Source organism: Erithacus rubecula (genome assembly GCF_903797595.1).
Source record: "Erithacus rubecula genome assembly, contig: scaffold_337_arrow_ctg1, whole genome shotgun sequence".
In the NCBI taxonomy this organism is placed as follows: Eukaryota; Metazoa; Chordata; class Aves; order Passeriformes; family Muscicapidae; genus Erithacus; species Erithacus rubecula.
In genome coordinates this window covers 1520-16856 of record NW_027635994.1, presented here as the reverse complement: position 1 = coordinate 16856, position 15337 = coordinate 1520, and the positions used below count along the sequence as shown (strand labels likewise).

Sequence of the window (15337 nt, the reverse complement as noted above, 5' to 3'; positions counted from 1 at the left end):
CTTGTCGCCCAGAGCACTGAGTGCCACATCCAGGAATTCTTTGGACACATTCAGGGATGGGGACCCAAACCTCCCTGGGCAGTTCCAGTGCCTGACCACCCTTTCCACGGAGAAAATTCTCCAGAATTTGTCCTAACACGATGCAGAGAGGTGCCCTCAGCCGGGCAGTCCCGTCAGTGCTTTCCTGAGGGAGCGATGCTCCAGGCTGGGGCTGCTGCCCGGGACAGCCTGTTCCTACAGCCAGGGAGGCTCCAGCCCGCCCAGCGAGGCCGGGGCCCGACCCGGGACAAGAGACACGGCTCATATCAGGCCGGGTCAAAGGAACAAAGGCAAACCCAGCCAGCTCACGGCCGAGCCGGGCCAGTGCCGCCGCCTCATAGGGCACGGGAGGGGCCAGGGCCAGGGGGCGGAGCCAAGGGCGGTGTGACCGAACGGCCGGGCCGGGGGTGTGGCCAAGGGGCTGTGCTGCTGAGCGGGGCGGGGCCAAGGGCAGGAGCAGGGCCAAGGAGGGCGCTGATTGGCCGGGGCGGGCCCGGGGGCGGGGCCGGGCAGAGCGTGCGCAGTGCGGAGCGGTGAGTCGGGTGGGGGGGTCGCAGGGGGGGCGGTGCTGGCGCCCCGTGAGGGCCGGACCGGAGCTCCGGGCCAGGCACCCGCGGTCCGGGACGCAGTGCTGCTCCCGGCGCTGTGGGCACCGGCCGCTGTCTTCCCTGCGCTGCCCTGTGCCAGCGGAGCCGGCGGTGAGCCTGGCCGGGCTGGGGCGGCCCGCAGGCCCGGTTCCCCTCAGAGCGGCCGGGCCGTTAGGACAGGGCTGGCAGGACCGGTCCCTGCCGGAGTGTTGCAGCAGGGACCGCAAACGCGGGCCTGTGACGGGTGCTTCGCATAGGACAGGGATCCCTTACACCGACGCGTTTTAAACATAAATATTTACATGTAAGTTTCCTCCAAAGGGCGCAGTTTGGTCCTGCCTGCAGCACGAGGCTGGGCGACCTCTGGGCTGATGTGTGCCCAGGCTGCTGTGGAATAAAAACATGCTGGAGTAACTCTGGGATATTAAAATGAGTGTGCTCTGTAACACGAGGTCTGAATTTTAAAGCTGGTTTAATTGTTTCGGTACAAGGCTGCATATGGTGCTCTGACTGGAGAACTGGTAAAACGATGCGTTGCACAAGGCTAGGAAGGGAACGCTGAGCAAAGGGGCTTTTGTATATAAACACTTTGGAATGTTGCCTTAAAATGCTTAAGCGCAGTGGTTGGCTAACGCTCGCATTAGGAGAGATCTTTGGCAGAGCTCTGATGCCCCCCACCTTCAGCAGGGTCAGAGTCGACACCAAGTTGTGCAGACACAATTTCTTAGGGCCAAGTTACTTATTCTGCAGTGTTTTTCTGCTGGAACTAACCCAGTCCTAGTGCGGTGCAGAGGCAGAGCTGCCTGCACCGGTGCTGCTCAGTTTGCCTGCCAAAGGAGGATAATCTGCAGGGGCATTTCTGTGGTGGAGCTGTCTGTGCAAGAGGCTGCTCCGTGCACAGCCCAGCAGGAACCTTTTAAGTGCAGATAAGTCTCCAGAGGATGTTCCAAGACGATGACACACCCTGTCATTTACCGAGCGTGCTGCCGCAGTGTTCTGTGATTGTTCGAATTCATTTGTTCTCTGGGAGTAGCATTGTTAAGGGATGGACGTCTCTTTTTCTCTCTTTTCTGCCTTAAAATGATCCAGTCTGGTTCACTTTGTTTTCCAGCAGCCTCTAGGGCATTTCTATGGTGGAAGTATACAAAATATTGTCCCAGAAACTACAGTGTAGGAGTCCAGCTACCAGAGGTGAGAGAGCAGTGTTGTGAGTTCCTGGAGGCTGCTGTCTTTGTGACCGTGTACTTAGTATATTGAAGGGATACAAATACAATTCTTTGGAAGAAATCAGCTGGAAACAATTCCTGGTGAACTGTCAGAACAGCCTTTGAAACCAGTCTTGTCCTTTCAATGTCCTGAAGCAGCACAAGAGCAGGACTGGTGCTACTGTCACCACCTCCTTCATTTTTACATCAGAATTCCTTTAGCCTGAGCAATAAAACACATGGTAAACTCCAGCATCCCCAAACCTGTCTGCTTCTGCTTGACAGGTGGGGTTGAAAGCAGCATCCATACCTTGAGAATTTGTGAGGTGTTGGATTATTGGGATAAATTTAGGGATAATAGTCATCCTCTCTGTGTGCTAATCCTCTGTGCTACTGACTCCCTCCATGGCTTTTCTAACCCACCTCAGCTCTTCCAGTCAGCGTTCTGAGAAACCATGCTCTGCTCGTGAGGGAGGTGAATCAGCTTTAATTAAGATTTGTTGAGAGCTTTGTTGATACGTTCTCAATAGCTGGTTGCTACTTTTTTTATGAACAGGCAGATATTCTTAGCACCTGCAGTGGGAAGTGACACAAGGCTGGGGATCTCTGGGAAGCAGCCCTGCCAAGGGAAAAGGCTCCTGCTCACCGAGGCTTTGTCAAATCCATTCTGGCTGCGGTTCATGAGGCAGCACAGCAAAACCCCAAATCCCTCCTAGTCTGTGGGAAATCTCAAATGCTCCTGAGAGCTAGGCCCTGCTTTTGCATGAGATTTGTAGCTTTGGCCCCCTTGCTGGATTTCTGCCAAGCTGCTGGTTGGGCTTGGTGCAGCTGTGCTCTGGTGTCACCTGCTTTGTAACACCTTGTGGCAATGGCTTCAGTGGCTTTCAACAACTCAAATTGAGGTGTCTGGGGTAGGCAAGGCTGGGTGATGGCCCTTGTGGGCTTCAGAGAGTTGCAGAGGTCGGTGGAACCCTGTGGGATAGGTGGAGAGGAGGAAAACTGGGCAGCCATGGCTTTCCACAGGGCAGCATCCTATTCCCTGCTGGCTTCTGAGCTGCAAATGGAGCCTGATGACTTCCTTAGTGAGGGATAATGGAAATGGTCACAGTGGTGCTGGGTCTGTGGTTGTGTGGGTGCCCCTCAGCAGGATGAGAAGCTCTCTTGTATTTTGGGGAGGGGAATTAGTTCATTTGCCTTTGTCACTGCTGTATGAATAGCCAGATGGAGGATGCCAAAATGAAATTCAGGGCTGGAACAGCCTCCTTGTCTATAGCCCTGTTCTGAGCCAGGTGAGAGATCCTCAGCTCCAGGCTGGGCAGTGGTGGATGGTGGTGCACATCTGGACAGGACCCAGCTCCCTCTGGGCCTTGATGGAATCCCAAGATGATGAAATGTCCTCAGAGAGCCTGAGCTCATCTAACTTGCCCGTGCAGCAAACTGAGCAGCCAGTTTGTCTCTTGCCTTCATAGAACAGGGAGCCCCATGGCAGGTTGTTAAAACCTGGGAGCTGGTTCCAGCCCTGGAGGCAGCAGGGAGGGAGAAACCCCTCCCCAGCTGCTGTGGGGCAGCATGTTCTGTACTGCTGACTGCTCTGCTGGCTGCCCAAACCCTCTGGTTAGTCTGGGACTCAGAGGTGACATCCAGCACAGAGCCCAGAACTGGGTATTTTATGTTCTGGATCTTACACAGTGCTGGCACATTTAGTTTGGTCCCCAGTTTTCCCCAGGTTCCCTCTGTCTGGAGAGTTTTCCCCTGGACTGTTTGTGTGCTTGATCTCTGTGCTGTTTCCAAGTGCATTTCTTTGCATTGTTTTCCTTGATTTTCTTTCTATTGATTTGTGGGTGTTTTGGGAACTTTTCTTCTGTTTATCAATTCTGATCATGACCTCCAGAGTGCTTCCAGCTCTTAACTCCTGGACATCCTTTCAGGTTTTATAAAAATGCCTTCTCTTTGGTTGTTCAAACCATTAATGGAAAGGATGAACAGAAGCAGACTTGGGCTGAGCTCCCAGGGCCCATACACAGGGATTGCTCCTGTGGTGACAGGGAATTGCTGATGCCACCCCTCAGGTGCTTGGGGTGGAGTTGCTTTGGTTGGTCTTTTTTTTCTTAGTTAATAATGAGCACGGGGCCTCATTAAGGTGAGCTTACCCAGCCCCAGCTCCTCTGGCTTTTGAAAGCATCAGATGGATAGAGAGAAAAGCTGCTCTGTGCTGGTCAGAGGTGTGATGGGCAGGTCTCTGTAGTGGGGGATTGTGCTCTCCTTCTGAAGACTTAGGTCATTTAAGAGCTTTCATGAACTTCATTTACCTGAGGCTTCTTGCTGGGGCTGGCACTGAAACAGCTCTGGCAATCCTCAGCCTGCTTCCCACTCAGAGCTGCCACAGCAGTGGGCTGTGCATGGGGGAAGTTGTGTCCTGCACCTTCTGCTCCCCTTTGTTTCTCCATAAGTCTCTCCTCAGTGAGAGCTGAGCATGTCTGCATGTGACAAAGGTAGCAAAAACACATTTTTCTCCTCAAGCAATTCCAAGTTCCTTGTGTGGTTGCTCCTCTGGACAAGATAAAACTACTTGCTCTGGAGAAATTAATGACACTCATTTTTATTCCTAACTAGTGTGTGTCACAGTGGGAGTGGTTGCAGGATGCCTCACTGCACCAGGGCTCTGCTGTCACCTCAGTGATGCTTCAGGAAGAGGAATTATTTGAGCTGAAACAGATTTCACTGCCCAAGCAGGACCAGCTCTGCCTTCCCTGAGTTCTGTGAGTACTGAGCTGCTGGGCTCAGCTGCCTGAAGTTTAAGAATGGAAGTCCTCCACCTGCTTTCCATTTGTGTTTGCACATGGGTGTAACTGTGGGGTGAAATTTGAGCCCAACCAAATTTAAGGGCAACACAGGATTCCCCTGTGGTGTTCATGTCTTGCTCTTCCCCAGGCTGGTAACTTGTGGTACCCAGCTGTTCACTCCAGCTGTGCTTCAGGGGCACCATCAACAGCATGGAGACTCTGGGCCCTCCTTGTTCTCCTGTACTGGTCCATGGCTGATGGTAGAGTCACAGAATCATGGAATATTCCGAGTTGGAAGGAACCCACAAGCATCACTGAGTCCAACTCTGCAGGTGCCCTGACCTAATTTCAGTTCCAGGGGAAAAACTCAGTCTCCCTAAAACATTCCTATGGCTTCTGTTGGATTCTTCCTTGCTGCTGTCCAGGGCCCTGTGTGCTGTAGTTAAATATGGATGGAAAGGTTGTGTTCCACTCTGGATTACAGCTGAATCTCACTGGTGGATAAATTGCATCCCAAGTCTAGTTTGCAAAGCCCTTTGGGCTTCATGGGCTGCAGGAAGCTGTATTTTATTCTAGATGTGTGTTTGCTGATAATTCGATAGGATTTGCAGACAGCAGGTTGTAAGAGCCCTGATTATACTGGTTCCCTGTGCAGTCAGACTCTGCCCAAATAATTCAAGTGCCTGCTGCAGAGAGAGGGAAAGGAAGATGGAAGGATGATTTAGAAATCTCTGGAGCAGATGGGAAGAAGATGTATATGTTCATCTGAAGGAGATACCAAGCTACATATATGCCTTTAGAGATCTAAATAAAGTCAGGTTTTTGTAATGGTTGCCTACTTTAAGCCCAAATAATTCCTTGAATGAGAGGTTTTAAAGGTTTAACTTAATTTTGGAATTTTTATTTTGAGCGCACTTCCATAAAATTAACTTTTTGAATGCAGAATGCTTTAATGTCTTCCCTGTTGCTGCTCATTTGCAAGAAATCTCTGCACAGTTATTTCTTATGTACCAGTTAAATCTATCAGCCAACAGATGTCAAGTGTAGCAAAAATGCTATAATAATATAATGGTCTAATAATAGTTATAATGATTCTAATTACCTGGTGCAGCTTTAGAGAGAGGCAGATTCAGGAATGAGTGCAAGTGTTTAACCTTGAACTGCAGAAGCAGGGCACTTCCAGGGGTGCCTGTGCTGCTCCCCCTCCTCCCTTTGGGACATCCCAGTCCCTTTATTTGCTCCAGCAAACGAGGAGTAGCACTCTGGTGTGTTTGAAATGCTCAGAGCTCATCCTGGCTGTGTTCTCAGGAGTGCTGGAGAGCTGGGGATGAGCACCTTTCCTGCAATGCCTGGGAGTGTGAAGGCTGCTTGTTTTTAACCTCTGCCTGCCCTGCTCTTGGCATGCTCCCACTGCCTGGAGCTTGTGGCACAGATTGCTCCCCCCTCTCAGCAATCTCTGTGCAAGATGCTTGTGCTGCTCTTAAGTGTCAGGGGAGGCTTTGCCCCAGCCTGAGAAGCACAGAGCCAGAATCTCCTGATGGGAGAGATTTGGGGGTGTGCAGATGAGGGGCTAGGTGTTGTGGATCCCTACAGAGGCTTTGGTGTGGGGGTAGGAGAGCAATGGGCTGGTGCCTGAGTGCTGTGCTTGTTTTGCCTTCAATAGTCTGGCCCCACAGAGCCTTGTCAGAGTCTCCTTCCCCAACTGCTCCACGTGCCAGCTCTGTTACATCACTCCCAGTGCTCTTTCACATGACTCCCAGTGCTCTTTTACCACCAGATTTTTCCTTTAGGAAGCATCCTGGGCTGCATTGCCTGGATCCCTGTGGTTGTTGCTGTGTGCTGTTAGTGCCTTGGGGTCCCAGTGCTCGTGTTGCTGTGGTGTGATGGATCCCCTCGTGCCACAGCTGCTGATTTTAGTCCTGTGCCATGCAGGGGTGAGGAGTCCCTGGTTCACAGAGCAGCAAGCTCTGCGTGGGCTGCAAGTTGACAGCTTTCCATGATTCTATGCTGAACCTTCTTCCTATAAATAATTGATTCACAAGCTGATGAGAACTACAGGAACTTGTCTCTCAGTCGCTGCTTCCTGGCATGGGAAGCAGCTGGAAATCTGCTGTTTTCCTATAAAATGGATCCAGAGGTGCCCTTGCAAGGTTTTCTTTGTTTCCAGCTGCTCCTAGGCTGATGTGCTCTGCTGCTCAGGAAAGCCCTGCCTGCCAACACCTGCAGCAGACTTTGTGCCAGGGCTGTCAGGAGACAGCTCTGCCTCTCCCTTGGGGATGTTCAGCCTCTCCTTTGGGGATGTTCAGCCTCTGCTTTGGGGAGGTTCTGCCTTTCCCTTGGGGATGTTCAGCCTCTCCTTTGGGGAAGTTTGCCTTCTTGCAGGAGTAGTGTGTGTGTGTTGGTGCATCACCATGGAGATGAGGCCCCAGGAGCTGCAGGTTCAGCCTTCTCCAGGCTCACGTGAAGGAGGATGCACTAACGGGCTCCTCCTATTTAGGGAAAATGATTTCTTAGAGTAAATAAATCGTCAAAGAGCACTTGGCATCAGCCCAGGTGCTATTAAGAAGATCTCTTGGAGCCAGAGCTGTGAGGCTCATGCAATATTCACTTACTTTGCTGTGCTCCACATCAGGCATTGCTGTTGTGCCCAACTCTGACTCACTGACCCACTTGTGCTTTTACTTACCCCGAGATAACAAAGCTCCTGTTGCTTTTCTCCTTTTTCCTGTTTCTCATCCTGTCATAACAGCACCTTCCTGCATCCCTTTCCTTGGCCACTGGGTGTCCAGGCTTTCAGTGCTTCCAGTGGTTACGAGGCTTCACTTCCATGGCTGCTGCTGCTTTGGCCAGGTTTGCAAAGGACATGCAAAGGCTGCAGTGAGCTCTCCCCCATGCACAAACACCTGTCTCTAGGTTGTGCCAGCACACCCCAAAACTCTGGTCATGCTGGCATTCTTGGGACATTGGGGACACTGCCCTTTCCATGTGCCTGGCCATGGCACACTCTTTCCTTGTCTAATTTCTACACAGAACCCTCCCAACCAGGTCTGGAGGAGCCCTGTGGCACCTCTCTGCCTCATTGCCTCCATGTCTCATTTCAGACTTCATCTGTAAACATCTCTTTGCCCTTGCTAAAAACGCTGTCTCTTAATTTCCCTCTGCAGGAGTATTATTTAATTTGTAACAGTTTTAGGCCATTATTTGAAAAATCCAATATGAAGCTGTATTTCATTTACTGTAATGATCCACTAATGCAGGCATATTTCAAAGGCAGGCTATGCAGTACTGTGGGGTTTAATTAAATTTTGTTTTTCAAGTAAGCATCAATAGACAGACAATAACAAATGGTGGACAATATGCATACAGAACAAAGTCTCTTCATTTTCCTTTTCAAGACTGTGGAAGAGAAAATGTATAGCCCTTAAAATGGACTTGGCCTGCTCACAACTCTGCTTTAGTGTAGTTAACTCACTTCAGGAGGAGTATTTGCTTCTGACTTTGCCTTAATTAATTTTCTTGCTCTCTTCCTGCCCACAGAATAAACTGTTACACTGTGGAAAACTTCCAGCAGGAGCCGTGGGTGATCCAAGTGCTTCAGCAAGTTCTGGACATAGTTTTGAATGCTGTGTTGGTACCCAGTGTGTGATGGCTCCTCCACATGGGCCCTCCTCAGGGTGGCAGAACAGAAGGGCTGGGTGTGAGGTGTCTGTCTCTGGCAACTGGACATGGCACATGTCAGCCTTGGAAAGGGAGGGGAAAATGGTGTTTCTGCCATGCTTGTACTCCAGTCAGGAATTAGCAAGTGGCTCTGCAGTGCATTTTGTTCCTTTTCTCCCAGCAAGCGTGGGGTAATCAAGTACAGAGTGTGTGGGGAAGTGTTCCATGTCAATAGGAGGCTTCTGGGAACCATCCTCTTACTCACAGCATGGCACTTGGACACCTGTTCCTGGGTAAACAAATTTGTCAGTGCTGCTGTGAATGGGCTCCTTTGTTCAGATTTGAGGAGCAGGCTGAGATGGGGTGGCTGAGGCAGGTTTGGTTTCCTGCAGGTGTCTGGAGAATTGACCACTGTTCAGGAACAGAACCAGAGTTTGCTGAGGAACCTGATGTGAGTGTGACTCCCACTGCACTTTGATTCTCTCAAAGGCAGAGAGCTGAAAAAAAGCATTAATTTTTCAGAGGAAGAGTCTCCATTCAGAGATGTAAGTTCAAGCCATGTCCTGGGTTGATACCTAAAGCCTTCTCTGCTTAACCTGCCTTCAAAGGCTGAGGGCAAGGGCTTTGCCTGGAGCTGGCTCTGCTTGCCACCACTGAGCTGGGCTGGATCACAGTGCAGAGAGTGCTGGCTGGAAACTGGAGCATGCAAAGGCTGGATTCTGTGGGAGCCTGGCTGCTGATGTCTGTGCAGCTGTAAGTGCCTGGAAAGCATCTCTGTACATGACAGACTGGAGTCTGTACCCTCCTCCTCCTTGCCAGGATCTCTGTGTAACACTGCCCGTGTTCCAGGCACAGCCTGGGTTTGCTCCTTGCTGGAGCAGTGCTAGGAGTCCTTCACAGCTCTCCTGGTGCCTGGGCTGGCTGAGTCTTGTGTTCTGAGCTGGGTGAGAGGCTCCTGGAACAATGGATGGTCCAGGAGCCAGTCCCTGTGGCTGGAGAGGAGTCCTGGTACAGATAAAAGGGGTCTAAATATAGCTTGTCATCAGGCACCAGATGAGTGGTGCCTGACTCTTTAAATGAACTGGAAAAGCCCCACACAGCTGATGTTTGTACTGGCCCTGCTAATGCCAGGGGAATGCCCTGTGCCTGATTGCTTGTTTTTCCCTTGTTCCCTGGTTTAGGCTGCCACATTTCCCATTTGTTCACTTCTTTTTGTTGATAGGCAGTGATGAGGTTCTGTTGCTTTCTGGTAACTTGAAGCAACACCTCCAACTTCTCCTGTGCTTCCTTTGCACCTTCTGCCTTTCTCTTTGCCATGAACTAATCTCTGTCCAGCCAGGAACTCTTGCAGACTCACTTTTATGGGGCCATTATTCTTCATCTGTAGAAGGAGTGGCTTTCCTGGCTATGGCAGGGCTCAGGTGGAGATGGAGCCCACATCTGGAACATCTGGAGCAGCAGCTGGGCCCTGGGCTGAGGGATGTGCCCTCTGTGCAGACCAGGGAGTGCTTGAGCCTGGTCTTTGCAGGAGCAGGTGAGCAATTTGGGATCCTCACAGTACTGCTGGCATGATATACAGCCCACAGCAGTTTTAGGGGTTTGTTGTGCCCAGCAGGATCACAGACAGGGACATGCCCAGGCCCTGTGCTTCAGTGGTTCTTGCAGGACTGTGCAGCAAATGGGATCTGCAAGGGGCCTCAAGGCAAGGGCACAAACCCAATCATGGAAAGTGCAGTGGTGCTTGGGAGTGAACAAAAAAAAAAAAAAAAAAAAAAAAAAAAAAAAAAAAAAAAAAAAAAGCCTCTAGGACTATTTAAAAGGAAAAAATAGTAATCTGTAGTTCAGTTTGAGGGAGTTCTTGTAGCACGAGAGCCTGTGCTGTCTGGGAGAGAAGAAGCCCTTGCTCAGACAAGTGATAATCCATTGCAGCCATTCCAGACACTTGACAGATACCAGCCTTCCTCAGGCCTCCCTGGCATCAGCGAGGTGCTGTGCCACAGCATGAGTGTGCAGGTTCTGGACTACATGGAGTGATAATTGAAACACCAAATCCTTGCTCCTAGCAGGAGCTGCTGGTGGCTGCCTGGCTGGGGTTGCTGATGTCTCACCAAAAAACTGTGCTGGGCTCCCCCAGCACTGGGGCCTGACAGTGGACACTCTCTTTCCTTGGATTCCTGCTCTAGAGTTTGGCAGCTGTCTGCTTCAGGGAGCACCGTGGCCTCAGAAGAGTTGATTTGATCTGACACATGACAAATTGTTTCTGCTGGAGGCTACTGGAGGCACAGGCTGTTTGCTGGCAGCCCTGGCTCTGCGGGCTGCCATGGGGAAGAAGGCAGAAGGATGTGCCTCTTCCTCCTCCTCTTGGCAAACATCAGCACAGGGAGTGTAGCTTTGGCCCCCCTGCCACCTCAGCCTCCCTTCTGCTGGCTGATAATGGTGCTGTTTGCTGGATTATTAATGATGTTTGTGTGCTGGGTGTGTCTGCAGGTGCTGGTTGTGGTTCTGTGGGCAGAGGAGAGCCTGTGTTCTGGAACCAGCCCCAGCTGCCATTAAAAACGCTTTGTTAAGTTCCTTTTTTTAGGACACCCTTTTAGCTCTGCAATGAAAAGCAGAATATTCCATTTCTCAGCAGAATAAAAAGTACATGTCCCTTGTGAGATAGTGTAAATACATTTTATCTGTTCTATTACCTGCAGTTTTCAGAATATGTCCCCTAAGCATTTTAATCTTGTTTTCCAGGGTTGTCTCAGAGTGAGGAATCGCTCCTATTTGCAACTTTGGGAATGATTACTTGTTCATTAATTTCTTCCCTTTCCTGCTGTCCATCTATTATTGCTTCCAAGAGAAAAAAAACCTCTCTGTAAATCTCCACCAAAGCAGGGCTGAGTGCCTGATGAGACAGAATGATGTGTGCTGCAGGGGGTGTTCCTGGGAGATCACCCTGGAGCTGTGGGTGTTGCTGCTGGGGTGCCCAAGTGATGCCTTTTCCTTGGTTTTAAAATTAAGAGCCAGACACATTAGAGGATAAAGGGTTTTTATCTGGGTATTTAATAAGGATCTTTATGGTGCAGCACTTCACCAAAGTGGAATGCCCCAAAATGCACACACATTGTAAATCACATATACAATTGATAGACCTTGCAAATTAGCATATTTAACAAAGATACCTCAATGAGAGGCTTGAATTAATAGTATAATATCTTTCTGTTTCCAAGTATTCCTGTCTAGATGGGCCTAATTTTAATTCTAGTTTGCAGGATGTATTTTAGAGGACCTTGGTTTCTCAGGACAGCGTAGGGCTTTCCAGCTTGCAAGGCCTTTAGGATGTTTGGTTTTCTGGCCTAACAGAATGCCAGGTTTATGCTAAATTATCAGACTTAAAGAATTACAAGTATGCATGTTAAGGCCACTGAGAATACATAAAAGATATATAAAAGAAAAGGCAAAAAATCATCATGGCATCACAGGTGCCTGGGCTGGCTCCCTGCTCCTTGGCCTGGGATGAACAAGCACGTGCCAGGGCAGGCAGGCACACCTGGAGCACACCTGGAGCACAGTGGGGAGGTCAGGGCAGCTGCAGCACACGAGCAGGGCTTTGCTCCTGTTGTGCTGTGCCTGCAGGGCTGTTATGAAACAGGAAGGAGACAATGCAGAGCAGTTCCTGCTGCCATGCTTTTGTTCAGCAGCTAAAAGCCAGTTCAGAGGGTTTGTGGAAGCCTTGTTTGCTTTGGTCTTTTTTTTGCTCTTTCTTTAAGTAAAGACTTAAAAGAGCTGGAGACTGGAGGCCAGTGTAATTATTATTTCTTCCTGAATAGCACAATAAATGTACCGTTTGTTCCATAAATGACAGGGTCCTTGCCTCAGAAAACATATGCAGCCTGTTCCCACTACTGCTCCCTTTGACATGTGAGGAACTGCCCTGCCTGCCTCTGGGTGTGTGGAGATTTCTCACTCCCTCGCTGGGGTCGCTGCCAAAACTTGTCTTGACATGTGATGTGTGTGGTCACGGGAAGTCACTGGAACAGCCTGGATTCACAGAGCAGCTTCATTTAGCTGGCAGCTGATGGATGGAGAATGGCTGGGGATGAAATCTGTGTGCAGGAGGAGACAGCTGAGTTCTGTGGCCATCCTGGCAGAAGCTCAGGCACTCACAGACATGGTCTGGCAGTGCTGTGGTGGATGTGCCACGTCCTCACCTGCTGTGGCACTGCCAGGATGCTCAGGCAGCTGCTCAGGATGTTTTGGTGTCTCCCAGCAGAGGGGAAGGTGCTGCAGGTGCAGCTTGGATCAGAGCTGTGTGTGGGAACAGCCTGCTGCTCACTCTGACAGCAGATTTTGAGCTCTTGGCTTTGCCAATCACCTTACAGCAAACACCAGGACCTGGAGAGTGAAAGTCTCTGTGTCTTTGGGTGTCTGCAGAGCCAGGAGGTGCAGTGACAGCCAGGACTGTCAAAGGAAGAACCCTCCATGGACCAGTGCTGTTCAGCTATTGAGACATGCCAATCCATGAAATGGGTCTTTGTAGGGTGTCTCCCAAAAAGGATTTTCCTTTTGAGTGTCTGGATCTCCTGCTGTTGGTCTGAGCTCCAGAAGAGAGTCAGTGCATTGACTGAAGGTACTGAGGTTACAAACAGAGTGATTGTCCCTTGGAAGGGATCACTGTGGAGGAAACCCACTCAGTCCTGGTCACGTCTCTGTTCTTGTCCTTCCCCAGCGCAGGTTTTGGAGTGCTGTGGTTGAGGGGCACTGGGATGGAGCTAAAGTACTGCTCCTGAGTGAGCCCACAGCTCTGAGGAGCAGGGAGTCTGGTCATGGAGGGACCTGTGGGCTGGGAGCTTTCCTCCCTCTTCAGTTCTGTGTCCATAACACAGCAGTTCAGATGTCTATGGGGCAGTAGGGGGTTCCTGTGAGAGGGGCTCTGTGGTGGTGCAGGCATTCATAGAAAGCTTTTTCAGAGCCTCTGCTGGGATTCACGAGACATTCACAGACAGGTTCTCCACTCAGCCAGCATTTTATCAGGATTTAAGGCTGAGGAGCTCTTTGAAGCACTGCTCAGTTTGTTCTGCCATGACAAGGTGGAGATGAGCGCTGGCGTGGCTTCCATTCCCCAAGGAAAAGGCTCTTTTGCACGGATCACAAGCTGTGACTCTGCTGCTGTTTGAAGAGACCAGAGGGATCTCAGATCCAGGCACTCAGTGCCACATCAGTGCCTCCCCTCTGAAGCTGGGGAGCTCCAGCTCCATGTCCTTCGTGTTGGGGCAGCACAAGGAAAGAAGGTTCCTGATCCAGGAGTGGCTGGGGGATCAAAGCTCTGCTTGGCAGAGGCTGATGAGGCAAAAAGCCAGGATGGCAGCAGGAAGGACACAAAGCCTGCAGAAGATCTGGGCCATCTGGTAATAGACCTGCAGAGGGGCCTGGGAGACCTTCTGCTCTGCTGGAGGAGTGGGGCCAGCACCTCCCCTTGAGGAGACAGACCTGCAGTGTTCTGGGCTTGACTGGAGCCATTCTGTTGTGCCTGAGGGATTGTTTAATTAAAAAGAATGCTGCACCATCACATTTCAACTGTTTTTCTCCATACATTGCTGCAAGTAACATCTAAAATAGCTCTAAAAGGCAACAAACCATTCCCCAAAGCAGGGGTAGCAGATGAAGAACAGGAGAGGGAAGGAATTATGTTCTCTTTTTTTTTCATTTGCAGCCCTTGGAGCTGGTTTTAATTTAAATTTCCTTAGGAAAAGCCCTGATGAAGAAATGCTGCCTGCAGTGGCTGGCTGTTCTGCTTTGGCTTTGTCCTAGAGAAGCTTTGATGCTTGGGGAGCAGGAGTTGCTTTTCAGTCTTGGTGGAAAATGCCTGGATAGAGGAATGGCAACCACCCAAGAGTCACTTCTGGATGATGGGACTGGCAGTCTCTCAGCTCTCCCTTTGTGCTCATTCCTGTCCCAGGGCTTATTTAATTGCTTAACCAAGTCATCCTTTGCAACCACTGAGAAAGGACCAGTGCAGGGAGGTAAAAAAACCAAACTTGCATCAAGCCTTTCATCCAAGCACAGGAAGATGTTGCTGCTGACCTCAGTGGGAGCAGCCTTGGTTGTAACTGTGGTGTCTGTGTTGGGAGTGGAGCAGCTGAGCCCCAGCATGGGCATTGATGTGTCTGGATTGATGCAGGGACTGGGGACAAAGCCAGGACTGGTCCTGAGGGAACCTGTGTGGCAGCAGGTTGTGTTCATCCCCAGAAAGCTCCTTATTCCCCTTCAGGGGATATTTGAGATTGGCTTGCTAGGGCTTTATTCCAGGATTTGGCAGCTCTTTACTGGGTTTTACCCACAAGGTGCATCCTAGTGGCCTCTGCCTTTTCAACTGGGAGCTTGCCACAAGACTGGAAGCATGTGGGAGCTGAGCCAGGGCTGGACATCCACCAGCCCATGCAATCAATCCACCAGCTGCTATGCCCTGTTATTCCTGACCACATGTCCAGAGCCCCACCTTTGCTGCCCGTGTGCCATCCTGCTCCCTGCTGCTCCCTGTCCCTGGGTTGTCACAGGGACTCAGAGCTGTTACCACCACCTGGTGCTCTGTGGAGAGGTTAGAAAATGCATTTTTCATAAAGCTCACAGCTCATGGCTCCTGGTGGATCAGCTGGGCAGCTGGAGGAGCCCTTTGTGTGCCCACTGTTGGGGTACATCTGTGCCAGGTGCTCTGCAGGGAGTGCAGGGGTTCCTTGGCTTGGGTATCCCCATGGGAAACCTCCAGGCTGAGCTGGGGCTGGGAGATGCAGCCACAGGGAGGGATGGTTTTACTGAGCAGGCAGAGTGGTGTGAGTGCTGCTGTGGGACTCGTGTGCTGGATCCATCTCTGCTGGATTTCTGTAACACTGAGCAGGAATTTTGCATGGTTTCTTAACCTCTTAATTGAGTTTCTTTACAGGGAAGCCAGCATCTGACAGGGGAAGGAGGTTGTTATTCCCTGTGAGTGCCACGGGTGAACAGCAGGAACTTGGAAAATACAAAAAGCTGTTTCCAGAGAGGCTGGGAATAAGCCAGTTAAATCTTTGGCAGTTCCTGGGCC

The 15337-nt window shown here is 50.6% G+C and overlaps 1 long non-coding RNA gene across 1 annotated transcript; it reads left to right on the top strand.

Moving 5' to 3' along the window:
• The first annotated feature begins 765 nt into the window (after nt 1–765).
• LOC306816022 lies at nt 766–8740 on the top strand. Its single transcript, XR_013777557.1, has 4 exons — nt 766–930; nt 4445–4590; nt 8152–8564; nt 8664–8740. It is a non-coding gene; the product is annotated as an uncharacterized lncRNA (long non-coding RNA).
• The last annotated feature ends 6597 nt before the right edge of the window (nt 8741–15337 follow it).